Source organism: Azolla caroliniana, unplaced genomic scaffold (assembly GCF_043228905.1).
Source record: "Azolla caroliniana isolate FFs.n. ecotype wild unplaced genomic scaffold, voAzoCaro1.0.p SCAF_3, whole genome shotgun sequence".
Taxonomy (NCBI): Eukaryota; Viridiplantae; Streptophyta; class Polypodiopsida; order Salviniales; family Salviniaceae; genus Azolla; species Azolla caroliniana.
This window is the reverse complement of record NW_028230438.1, coordinates 21,688,550-21,701,973: the sequence shown is the minus strand read 5'-3', so window position 1 is coordinate 21,701,973 and position 13,424 is coordinate 21,688,550.

Below are 13,424 nucleotides of genomic sequence, written 5' to 3'. Positions count from 1 at the left end.
GATAATGTTTTTTGAACTTCTACAAATTACTAAATAAACCATTAGTGCATTACACACATACATACAATCATTAGTACATATGTACATACATACATGTACACACACACACACACACACACACACACACACACACACACACACACACACACACACACACACACACACACACGTTGCCGTGACATGGAGAGTTCAAGAGAGGAAATGCATCAACTCAAGATATAAGAAAGATTGAAGGAAGGTATGATAAGAAGGAGAAGAGGTAGTATAAACTATTAGCATAATATAAAGACAATACTCCAATTGGCAAGAGCTTATGCCTACAATGATAAGGTCAAGGGTTCGAATCTAATCCTCTTGGGACAATGAAAGGAGCATGTGAACAAAAGTATGGGTGTATACTAAAAGAAAGATTTACTATTTTAATTTGCATAATTAGCTCCAGAAACCTGTTAAAGGGACAAGGTAGCTGATTGTCAAGGGGAGATTTTTGCAAAAGGTGGAAGAATTGTCTGGATTTCGATCTGGCGCGGGTTTGCAAATCAAGAAAGCGTGTAAGATCAATAATGACAAGAGGCAATAAAGCCTTTTTTGAGAAGTTTGGTAAAGTGTTAATTATGAGAGACTTTAATGCTAGAGTTGGAAAATACCAAAATATAAAGATATCAGAAAGAGGATCGTTGTCGATTGCGCGGCTCAAAGGATTGTATTATAATGGATTATGGAAAAATATTTTATAATATGCTTAATTGCATAAACTTGATTATATATTTACAGATAAAGAAATGCTAGAATATGCACAAAGCCTACATATGCATGAGGTCCGAATGAATCCTATGGTTGAGAACATTGAAACACCTTGTAATACATACACTAATCTTGAAGATGTCAATAAGGGAATTGTTAATACTTAGGTAATTAATTAGGGTTAATTATTTCTTAATTATGTAGTAGTTAATCATGTATGTGATTAAGCAATGGAAGACTATGTGATATGTTTGTGTGTGTGAGAGTAAGGAAGTTAAATGAGAGATAGAGAGGAAATATATTTTGTGAACAATAAAGCAAATGGGGGATGATTAACAAGAGTGTATCTAGAACACCTTTCTCTATATTAATAAGCATCAAATTACAAAAATACCCACAATGAGGTATGTATATATACATCTCATGTGCAAGGGTGCACATTTGTGAGGAGAATATAGGTACAAGGATGTAAGTTCTATATTTATTGAACTTGGGAGTGGAGGATCTCGAATGTATCCCACTTAACTAGATTCTATTTATATAACTACTAAGTTATATTATTGACAAAATAACTAAACCTAGTTGAACTTGATATCTCAACATGTTGTGATGTTGATCATGGCATATGCGTTGTCATGAAGATTTCTGGCTATAGTGCGAAATCTGGATGGAATGGGCAAGTAGGCGGTGTGCAACATGAGCACATGTATAGTAGGAAAATGTGTATAGAATAAAGGGGAGTATTTATCCCACATTGTAACGTCCCTCCCTCCTTGGGCTATAAAAGGAAGGGAGGGGTCTCTTGTGAAGGGGTTGCCTATTTTGTGTTAGAAGGGTATACCACTTAGATCTAGGGTTTGGTAGTCTCTCTCTTCTTGGTTAGGGTTTTGGTTGTTCTAGAGTTCTTCTTCTCCCTATTTGGGTCTTAGGGTTTTGTCTAGGGTTTTACTCTTCTTCTTTACCTATTTGGTTAGGGTTTTCGTTCGGCCTATGCGGCCACGGTTGTAAAGCGTGTGGTGTTTTCTTAATGTAACTCATTGGTGTATCTTGCCTCCATTTATTTCTTGTTCCATGTTAATCTCTTCTCCTTTCTCCTAACCCCTTCCTAGTCCAAGACCCTCATGGTCCCACCTAAGATCCTACACGTACCCGTAGAATACCGCGACATCTTTGGTGAACCCGACGTGAAAGGGCGGTAAGGGAGGATGGAGTTGGAAGACGAAGACTTCATAGAGATGGTGGCCGATGTGGTGATGGAGTTCGGACGAGGAATGATGAGGCGAGAAGCGACGCAACAAGCTATTGAGCGAGTGGTCGAAAGAGTCAGCCGTTTCAACGGGGACAAAGTCTCATTCTACTTGGAAGGCTACAACGCAGAAATGGAGGTGCGAGGCGTAGACGAGACGTTGAGGCTGGAGTTCTTTTGTCGGGTCATCGCCGTCTGTATGCGCGCGGAGCTAAAGGAGCTTCGAGAAGGTCATAGTTCGTGGGAGGCCTTCGAAGAGGCGCTCCTACAAACATACAGAGGACTGCCGAAGAGCCAAGGACGGTGTGACTTCGACCAGTGGGTTGCATCGGCGAAGACCCATCGGGGCGCAACGAAGGCATTCTGAGCGTTCGAGCAGCGGCTCACTCAACTCTCGGAGCGGGATCAGAGATCGGTGGGGGCGGATAAAGTCCTCCTATTTTTTAAGTTGGTCCATTGGGAGGAAACGATGGACATTCTATTCAAGCTCGAAGATGATTATGGAGCACCCGACCTCATCAAGGATTGGACCAAGGTGGAAAGGGTATGCCGACACCACGATGAGAAGTGGTTGGCCACAACACGACCCGTGAGTGGCGAAGAAGAGACAGTGGTGAGTGGCTACACACTACCACAGGAAGAGAGCTCAATGGGTAATGGTTCGGAGGAATTCGACCTAGAAGCCTTGGTACGGGAAGCATGCGAGATATTGAGGAAAAAGATCGAAGTCGAAGTAGGGTCTATTGTGGAGTTGGGTCCGAGAGGATCAGAGGACGCAGAGGAAGACGCCTCCCTACGCGTGGAGGACGGGGCCTATGTGGAGGCCGAAAGAGCGTGCAACGATGACATGGGAGAGGGTGCAGAGCGAGCGACCCTCTTGTCTTGCGGAAAAGGGACGACCATGGAGAAGGTTGGGGACTACGGAGCGATGAGTGCCACTTCGAGAGTGGGCGGAATTTTCGGGACACGGTTGCCCGAAACATCGAGCGAGGAGGAGGCAAGCGTAATCGAGGCTTGCGTAATCAGTGACGGGGAAGCCATGGACGATGATGTACGAATAAAGGCGGTTGCAGACATGATGAGCGGTGGTGCCTGTTGCCTCTTAGGAAACACGGTTCGTGGTCAGTCCTTCGACCTAGACCTCAAGGTGGGTGTGGAACAACGAATAGAGCTTAATCATACTACGTAAGGAGAGAACCTCTGTGACTCCGCTGTGTGTAAGGGGAGACGGCTACAACCGACTCCTGCTCACAGGTTGCGCTTACGTACTACTACGATTACGTATCCGAGACACAGACACTGAATTAGCCGTAGCTATACACAGAAACTCAGAGAAGATAATATTCTATTATCAAGCGTTCTTTTTACAATTCCCAGAATTTACACACACCTCCTTACGAGGTTTTCTGCCCTTTATATATGCAGGGTTTAATTAGCTGTTCACGCGTACTTGTGTGAACCGTTACATACGTTACGCTTTATATAGTTTCTTATTCCTACGCTTTTGGCCGTCGGTTACTATTCCGGCGGACAACACCTGGCACGCCTGTGGGACAGTGCCTTTGCACGTCGGACCCATCCCGTTAATCTTCTTCCAAAATGCCCCGGATGTTTGGTTCTGTTGTGGTGTCCTCGGCCGGAGTTGATGTAGGGCCTGTAGGAGCATCGTGGTGCGGCTCCTCTGCTTGGTCGGCCTGGTTTCTCTTGGAGTCGCCTTCGCCGTGTGCGGGTGGTTCGGGTACGGTGGGCTCTTCTTGAGTTCGTGGACTGGGCTCCGCCGGTAGTGTGCTTGCCGTCGGCTGCTGCTCCGCCTCTATGGTTACGTCCTCCGCGGTGTTGGCTGTTTTTGTGTGTCCCTGGGCGTGGGGCGGGGATTCCGCCTGGTCCGCACTATTTTCCGCGTTTTCTGAAGATGGTGTGGGCTGGACCTTTTGGTGGTTAATTGTTTCACTGTCTGGTCTTGTGGGGAACTCTGCTCGTTCGTCCCCGCTATTCTCCTCCGTTGTCCTTGCTGGTGATCGGTCCTGAGGTTCCTCTTCTTCGGCTGGGCCCGGAATTGGTGTCTCGCCGGGTTCCTCGTTTGTATGCGTGTTATCGGTTTGTGTGATCTGGTGACATAACTCCTCCTGACTTTCACCAAAATCATCTAGGAGTTGTGCGAGTTCTTCGGAGTGTTGGTTTGCTAACGCGCGATAGTCTTGTGCTAGGTCCTCCCGTACGGTCGCAATGCTCTCCTCGTTTAGCTTATAAAACCCTCGACCGTCTTTCCGCCGGTTCTCCCAGTCCGTACGATACGCGTGCAATTCTGCTGCTTGGGTTGCCCACGCCATCCATCCTTTGTCCAACGCAGTTTTCAATTGCGTTGTGAACCTTTCCCGGTTGGTTTGGAGAAGGATGCGCACATTATCCATGATGGCCTGGCAGCGGTTGCGTGCGTCTTCCATCGACTTCTGGAGATTTGCGGTTTCTTGTTGTTTAACGGCTGCCGCTTCCTCATATGTGGCCTTCAGGCCCGCCCACAACTGGGATTCCTTTTCATGTTGTTTTTCTAATTTCCCCATTTCATTGTTTAGGCAGATTTCGAGTTGATGCCGTCTGTCTTGTTCGACTACCAACTGTCCCATCGGGCATGCCAGGTGTTGTCCGCCGGAATAGTAACCGATGGCCAAAAGCGTAGGAATAAGAAACTATATAAAGCGTGAACCGTTACATACGTTACGCTTTATACTTATTCCTACGCTTTTGGCCGTCGGTTACTATTCCGGCGGACAACAGTGCCGGGACCTTGCCCACACCAGTTTTAGAGACTTCAGCGGCCGGCTACGAGAGGCCACATGAGACTGGAGAGACTGACGGTGGCGGCACCAAGGTGGACAACTGAGTTCACGACAAGGCGAATGAGGAAGTGGGTGGTGGACGGAGGCGAGATCCCTCGACACCAGTGTCACGGAATTCCGCGGGTATGTGTAGGATCTTAGGCGGGACCGCGGGGGTCTTGGACTAGGGAGTAGAGGGGGAATGGGAGCTTAACCTTCGACCTTTGAGCTCAAGAGGAAAGGAGAAAGAATAAGAGGTTAGCATGGTAGAGAAAATAGAGACAAGATACATCACCAAACTATATTAAGAATCCACTATATGATTACAACCATGGCCGCATAAGCCAAATCAAAACCCTAAAAGAAACCCTAACCGGATAGGTAAAGAAGAGGAAGAAGAAGAATGAAACCCTAAACGAGATCCTAAAACCCCAAACCCTAAAACGAAATAGGGATCATTAAAACCCTAATGGTCTACCCCGAAACAACAAAATGGTGACTCCCCAAAGAAAACCCCAAAAGTGGAAGCCCCTCACTCAAAATAGGCAACCCCTTTCACAAGAGACCCCTCACTCCCTTTTATAGTAGTAAGGGGTGAGGCACATTACAAAAGGAGAGGTCAAATCCCCTTCTTTCAATGGGGAATATTTTTCCTTTATCTTAAATCGGTGGGCCTTTAACTCTCTCTCCTTTCACATTCACACTCAATGCCCACTACTCCCTACACCCATTCTTCATGTACTTTCCTCTAGTCTACAAAGTGCACATCACATTTACACCCCACACTTACTTTTCCTTCTTACATTTGTCTATTTCCTAAGTTACAATTTTCCTAAGTATATGTGCAATGTTGCACATCTCGTTTTATTCATTCCGCTCGGGTTTTCTCACCATGGCCGAAAATCCTCACGACATCCGCCCCCACCAAACCGCACATCCACCGGTATGTGCCAAGAAAGGAGAAGGGGTGAGATTTTCGACAATGGTGATCAACCGGGTTTGGCTGTGTACTCATTGGCCTTGCTCGAATTCGTCTTCCATTTCGAGCACGCTCGTCCCTTCCACACGAACCACCATAGCCTCCCGATCCACCACATCCGCCGCAGGTCCTCGAACCATCGACTCCATCCGATTCGCCATATCCGATGCTCACACCTTCTTCCCCGATCGGTCGTAGTATCCCTCCCGAACAATGTTGCCGATCCTGTCACTCTTCTTTCATTCATCGTTAGGCTCCCGGTCACTCCGATCGCATGCTGGATTCCGCCCCTCGCGTACTGCGTGTGTCCCTCCTTCGGTTTGACCTTGTTCTCGTCCCGAACACCTCAACGTGCTGACTCCCTCCGTTCTACGCTTGCCTTCCGTAGGCTCTTCCCATGCGTCGATGTCGTCCTCCGAATGCTCGCTCGTTCTTAGGTCCTTATGTGACCGCATTACTCGCTCCTCATTCCACACTTGCTCGCGGTGCTCTGTCGTGGTAGAGCGTACCTCCATCCCGACATCTATGTCGATGTTCCCTGTTTCGATGTCCTTTGCGGCTCTCGTTACCGCTTCTTCTTGACCTACTCCCTCTTGGCCCGCTTGGCCCTGCACATCCTCCGGGATGTCGTGTTTGCTCTTCTTGGTGCGTAGCCCTTCGTTCTCCGTGCACACTCCCCCGCACACGCCGTTCATCCGTCGATCCTGACACCTCACCGCTCTGTCTTCTGTCTCGTACTCGCCTCTCAAAGGCTCAACCTGACCGCTATCTTCAGTCACTCGTTGTGGCTCCTCCGAATGCATGCTTGTTTCTTGGCCCTCCGCCAACCGTAATGCATGCTTCATATTACGCGCTTCACCCGCCGTTGACCCGACCTCCGCATCAGCCTCTTCTCTCCTCGTTGTCGTAGTCCCTTCCAACTCTAGAAGACAGATATGATGAAGATACCATATGCCTCTGTCGTCGGAAGCATGATGTACGCAATGGTATGTGCCCAGTCGGATATTGGATATGTCCTTGGAGTGGTGAGCCGGTTCATGAGCTATCCCAGTAGAGAGCGATGGAATGCGGTGTCGTGAAGATTTTCGGCAACAGTGTGAAAATTGCGTGGAACGAGGGAAATCGAGAAGATGCAATATGCACATGTATGAAAGGAGTGATGGTTAGACGTGTATGTTAACACATGAATGTGCACGTGTAATGTGTGTTTAGGTGTTCATTATACAAACATATAAAATAAGCCTAACGCATACAATGAGGTACAAGTAAGGGTTTGAACCTTACACCTCTAAGATAGGAGGAAATTGACATACCATTAGATTAGGTTATTTCCTTTAAAACTTGTTTTTTTCATTGTACTTTTCACACGAACTGCTGGTACATGAGAGCTTGGATGAGGTACATGGTCATCATGCATTGCATGTGATGCATGAGCGCCAAATGGCAATCATGCATTGTATGCATGTACTACACCCTCACATGCACATATGCCTGGTGGCATCTATATAAGAAGGAGAGGAAGGGAAAGGAAAGCAAGTAATGTATGCAATGAATAATAATTAATAAATCCTAATTATCTCATTGGCAATGTGTCTTGTATCTCAACTGTTGAGAGACAAGCTCAACATCGGCCGGATCGGCTGAAGAAGCCGAGGACCGGATCGGTTGGGACCGATCGGTTAGGCCGAGTGCGTAAACCGGGAGGTCGTTAGGAAAGATATTCCGTGAGGAATATATCTGGGAGTTAGTGTAGGAGTTCTTAATGAGCATTGAAGTACTGTCAGTACTTCGGTCAGTCCTTCTAGGACTTGTATAAAAGTGTTCACTGAGCACGTCTTATGTACAGACAAGAGTATTATTGTTGAATATATTTTTTGTGTCTACTCTCTCTGTCTCTCCTGCGTATACCGTGTAAGCCCAAGCTCTCCATTGAACCTGAGTTTCCTTCCTTCTGTTCGGTCTTCATACCTGCTTCCGCACGCTACTTTCTACATGGTATCAGAGCGCGAGGGTTGAGAACCTCTCTGTAGCCGACACAGCTTGACGAAGAAGAACAAGAAGAACGATGGATAGAGGCATGGCGAGCTCGCTTCCATCAGAGAAGCTCGACAGAACCAACTACGCGTCTTGGTCCTACAAGATGCACCAGTACCTGCTCGGACACGGTTACTGGAGTTACGTCGAAGGAGCTAATTGTCGAAATTCCGTGCTCGGCCACAACCGAGGAACTGGATCGATTCACAGAAAACGGGAAATACAACAATGCACGAAAACAATAGAGAGAAGGGTACACTGGATGTTTTACGTGGAAAACCCTAAATGGGAAAAACCACGGGAGTGCAAGACTCCAACTATCACTATACGCGGGAATGTACAATGGCGAGCTGCAAGGCGACGACCTTGAGCTCACTGTCCTCGCCACAGGCGGCGGTATTACACAGAGGCGTCGACCTCTTCCTTCCTCTTTCTCTCTCACTCTCTCTCGGCTGCTCTCACTTCGCTCCCTCTTAGTGGAAAACAGAAAAAAATGAGCAACAACATAAACTGTTTGCCCTAAGTCATATTTATACACATATGACTTTCGGGCTATTTACAAATATAGCCTCAAGGGCTCTTGGCAAACATATTCACAAATATGTCCCCGCATCCGGATCTCCCTCCGGGTACATTCGTCATCCGGCTCCGTAACCGGGGTCTTCAGCATCCGGCTCCGTAGCCGGGGTATTCATCATCCGGCTCCATAGCCGGGGTCTTCATCATCCGGCACCGTAGCCGGGGTCTTCATCATCCGGCACCGTAACCGCAACCGGGCTTGCCGTCATTCATCTCCGGACATCCCATCCGGAGGGACCGAAATCCCAACAAACTCCCCCTTCACTTCGGCATGGGATGTCTCTCCAATCCGACCCTCTTCCGGCACGCTTCCAGCTTGTCGGGTGTGAGCACTTTGGTCAGCATATCTGACCCGTTCTCTTCCGTGTGGATCTTCGTCAGCATGAACTCCTGGTCTTCTATCCTTTCCCGGATCCAGTGATATCTTCGCTGGATGTGCTTCGTCCGGGAGTGATAGGCCGCGTTCTTCGCAAGGTGGATGGCACTCTGACTGTCGCAGTAGAGTCGGTACTCCTCTTGCCGGATACCGAGCTCTCTAATGAAGTCCTTCATCCATATTATTTCCTTGCCGGCTTCAACAGCCGCCATGTACTCCGCCTCCGTGGTTGACAACGCAACCGTCTTCTGCAGCCTCGACTGCCACGAAACAGCTCCCCCTGCATACGTCATCACATACCCTGATGTGGACCGGCTGGTATCTTCATCAGCCGACATATCCGAATCGGTAAAGCCGTCGAGTTCGGGCTTACCGGAGCCGAATCGGAGGCACACGTTTGCCGTGCCCTTCAGGTATCGGAGTATCCACTTGACCGCGTTCCAGTGGTCTTTGCCGGGATTGCTCATGTACCGGCTCACCACTCCGACTGCGTATCCTATGTCCGGTCTTGTACACACCATTGCGTACATCAAGCTTCCGACGGCAGAGGCATATGGTACTTTCATCATGTCCTCCTTCTCAGCCTTTGTCTTGGGGCTCTGCTTGCTGGACAACTTGCAGTTTGCCGGGAGGGTTGACCCGACCGGTCTTGCTTCCGACATGTTGAACCGGTGAAGCACCTTTGTCACGTACTTCTCCTGTGACAGCCACAACTGCTTCTTCTTCCGGTCCCGGATGATGTGCATCCCTAGTATTTGCCTCGCCGGACCCAGGTCCTTCATTGAGAAGGTTCGGTGAAGAGCCTTCTTCAGCATCCATATCTTGACCTGGTCCCGTCCGACGATCAACATGTCGTCCACGTATAGGAGGAGTATTAGAAAGTCTCCTCCTTCGAACTTCTTCACAAACACGCAGTGATCGGACTGCGTTTTGTGGTACCCTTCGTCGGTCATGAAGGAGTCGAACTTCCGGTACCATTGCCGGGGAGCCTGCTTCAGTCCGTAAAGGCTCTTCTTCAACCGGCATACCAGGTGCTCCTTCCCTTTCTTCTCGAATCCTTCCGGTTGCTGCATGTAGATCTCTTCTTCGAGGTCACCGTGAAGGAATGCCGTCTTCACGTCCATCTGTTCTACCTCGAGGTCCATGCTTGCCGCTATGCTCAGCACCGTCCGGATGGAGGTCATCTTCACTACCGGGGCAAATATCTCGTCGAAGTCGACGCCCTTCTTCTGCTGAAACCCCTTCACCACGATCCTGGCTTTGTATCTCGGGGGGTTTCCGGCATCTCCCGGTTTCAGCTTGAACACCCACTTGTTTCGAAGTGCCCGCTTTCCTTTCGGCAACTCCACAAGTTCATATGTGTGGTTCTCATGCAGGGAATCCATCTCGTCCTGCATGGCACTCAACCACCTGCGGCTCTGGGTGTCATGCTTTGCTTCTTCAAAGCTCTCCGGCTCCCCCTCGTCGGTTAGCAGCACGTGCTCTGGTTCCGGAAATCTCCGGGGGGCCCTTCTCTCTCTTAGAGGATATCTCCGTTCCGGAGCTTCGGTAACCGGTTCTTCCGATTCTTCTTCATCCGAATCCATTTCGGGATCGGGGCCGGTTCCGGTATCATTTTCATCTTCTTCGGCCGGTTCTGTTTCTTCACCGTCTTCGGCCGGATCCTCGAGTGCTAACCGGTCCCTTGCCGGTCGGGACTGCTCCACGTAGAGTTTATCCTCACCGGTCGACTTTGAGCTCTTCATCTTCTTCTCCGACTCCCAGTCGGCGAGTGTCTTGTCCTCCATGAAGATGATGTCTCGACTCCTGAATATCTTCTTGTCCACCGGGTCCCATACTCGGTAGCCGAACTCGTCGTCGCCGTAACCGAGGAATATGCATGGCCGGGTCTTTGGATCTAGCTTTCCTCTCCGGTCCTTTGCCACATGCACGTATGCGAGACACCCGAACACCTTCAGATGCCGGTAGGACACTTCCTTACCGGTCCACACTTTCTGCGGCGTGTCTCCGTCCAAAGGTACTGAGGGTGATCTGTTTATCACGTATGTCGCCGTCGACATTGCCTCAGCCCAAAACCCCTTGGGTAATTTCGCATGCGCCAGCATACTCCGGACCCTCTCCATTATGGTCCGGTTCATCCTCTCGGCCAACCCGTTTAGTTCCGGCGTCTTCGGCACAGTAAACTCGAGCCGGATTCCCTTCGAGCGACAGTACTCCTGGAACTGCCCCCGGTATTCCCCTCCGTTATCCGCTCGTATCGCTTTCAGCTTCTTGCCGGATTCCCTTTCCACTCTCGCGTGGAGTTCTTTGAAGACGGACAATACTTGGTCCTTTGTCTTCAACGGTGCCGTCCACAGCTTCCGGCTGTGATCATCAATGAATGTTACGAAGTACTGGGCTCCGCCATGCGACTTCGTTTCTACCTGACACACATCGGTGTGCACCAACTCCAATGGTGCGCTACGTCTCGTCGGTGGCCTTGAGTGGAAGGAGGTCCGGTTTTGCTTACCGGCCAGGCAGTCGGTGCACTTCTCCAGGTGCACATGCTTCACTGGAATGAGGTTGTCTTCTGCAAGCCTCTTCATCCCCTTCTCACTCATGTGGCACAGTCTTTTGTGCCACAGCTCACCGGCAGTGTCGGCTGCCACATTCAGCTCTTCCAGACATAGCCGGGAATTCATCAGGTACAGTGTGTTGACCTTCCGGGCCCGAGCCACTATCAGGCTCCCCTTGCTGAACTTCATGACACCGTTCCGGATGCTACCCGTGTAGCCTTCATCATCTAGCCTCCCGGCCGAGATCAGGTTCAATCGGACCTCCGGAACGTGTCGCACATCCTTCAGCAGCATCTTGCATCCGGTTGATGTCATCAGCCACACGTCTCCTATGCCGGCTATCCGGCACGTACCTTCATTTCCCATCCGGACACAGCCGTGCTCACCGGCTGTGTAGGATGAGAAGTATTTCTTCTCCGGGGTCAGGTGGAACGACGCTCCGGAATCGACCACCCAGGTCATCTCTACACCGGCAAGGTTCAGCTCCCTCTCTTCGGTAATAAGCATTATCTCTTCTTCACTTGCCGCGAGTGCCGTCGTTCCTTTCCGGTCCTGCCCTCGCCGATCCGGACCTCTCCGGTCCATGGCTCCCCGGTATGCACCGTTTCTCTCCGGTGATTTCTTCGAATCGGTGTCGTCGGCTCCGTTGTCCTTTCGGTAATGCCGACAATTCTTCCGGAAGTGCCCCGGCTTCCCACAGTGGAAGCATGTTGGCCTTCCTCTTGACTGCGACCGGGTCCCCGACTTCTCCCGTCTTTGCGGACTCCGGTTCCACTGTCTTCCCCGTTCCGATTCGGTAAGCAGCGCCTTCGAGTCGGAGACCGGTTCTTTATCTCTCCGACGCGCTTCTTCGTTCAAAATACTTGTCTTTACCGTTTGTAGAGACAAGTTATCTTCGGTGCAGGAGGTGCTGAGAGTCACCACCAAGTTCTCCCAGCTGTCCGGCAATGTACACATCAGGATGATGGCTTGCATTGCATCCTCCAACGGGAACTTGATCGCCGCAAGCTGGTTCACGAATCCCATGAACGTGCTTACGTGTTCCACCATACTCTCGCCGTCCCGGTACTTGAGGTTCACTATCTTCCTCATCAGGGAGGTCCGGTTCAACGCATTCTTCCTCTCATAGAGGCCCGACAGCTTCCGCCACATCTCATATGCGTTGGTGTCGTTCGCCACATGCTGTAGAACGCTTACATCGACATATTGTCGGATCGTCGCTACGGCTTTCCGGTTCAGGAGCTTCCACTCCGACTCAAGTACCCCCTTCGGTATTTCCGACCTGTCAATCGGTTCGTACAGGTCCCGAACAATCAGAAGATCCTCCATCTTGATCTTCCAGTCGGCGTAATTCTGCGCATTCAGCACCATCATGCCCGGAGGCCCACTACCGGCGCCTTCCATTTTCTGTGTTACCGTCGCTCTGATACCACTTTGTCGAAATTCCGTGCTCGGCCACAACCGAGGAACTGGATCGATTCACAGAAAACGGGAAATACAACAATGCACGAAAACAATAGAGAGAAGGGTACACTGGATGTTTTACGTGGAAAACCCTAAATGGGAAAAACCACGGGAGTGCAAGACTCCAACTATCACTATACGCGGGAATGTACAATGGCGAGCTGCAAGGCGACGACCTTGAGCTCACTGTCCTCGCCACAGGCGGCGGTATTACACAGAGGCGTCGACCTCTTCCTTCCTCTTTCTCTCTCACTCTCTCTCGGCTGCTCTCACTTCGCTCCCTCTTAGTGGAAAACAGAAAAAAATGAGCAACAACATAAACTGTTTGCCCTAAGTCATATTTATACACATATGACTTTCGGGCTATTTACAAATATAGCCTCAAGGGCTCTTGGCAAACATATTCACAAATATGTCCCCGCATCCGGATCTCCCTCCGGGTACATTCGTCATCCGGCTCCGTAACCGGGGTCTTCAGCATCCGGCTCCGTAGCCGGGGTATTCATCATCCGGCTCCATAGCCGGGGTCTTCATCATCCGGCACCGTAGCCGGGGTCTTCATCATCCGGCACCGTAACCGCAACCGGGCTTGCCGTCATTCATCTCCGGACATCCCATCCGGAGGGACCGA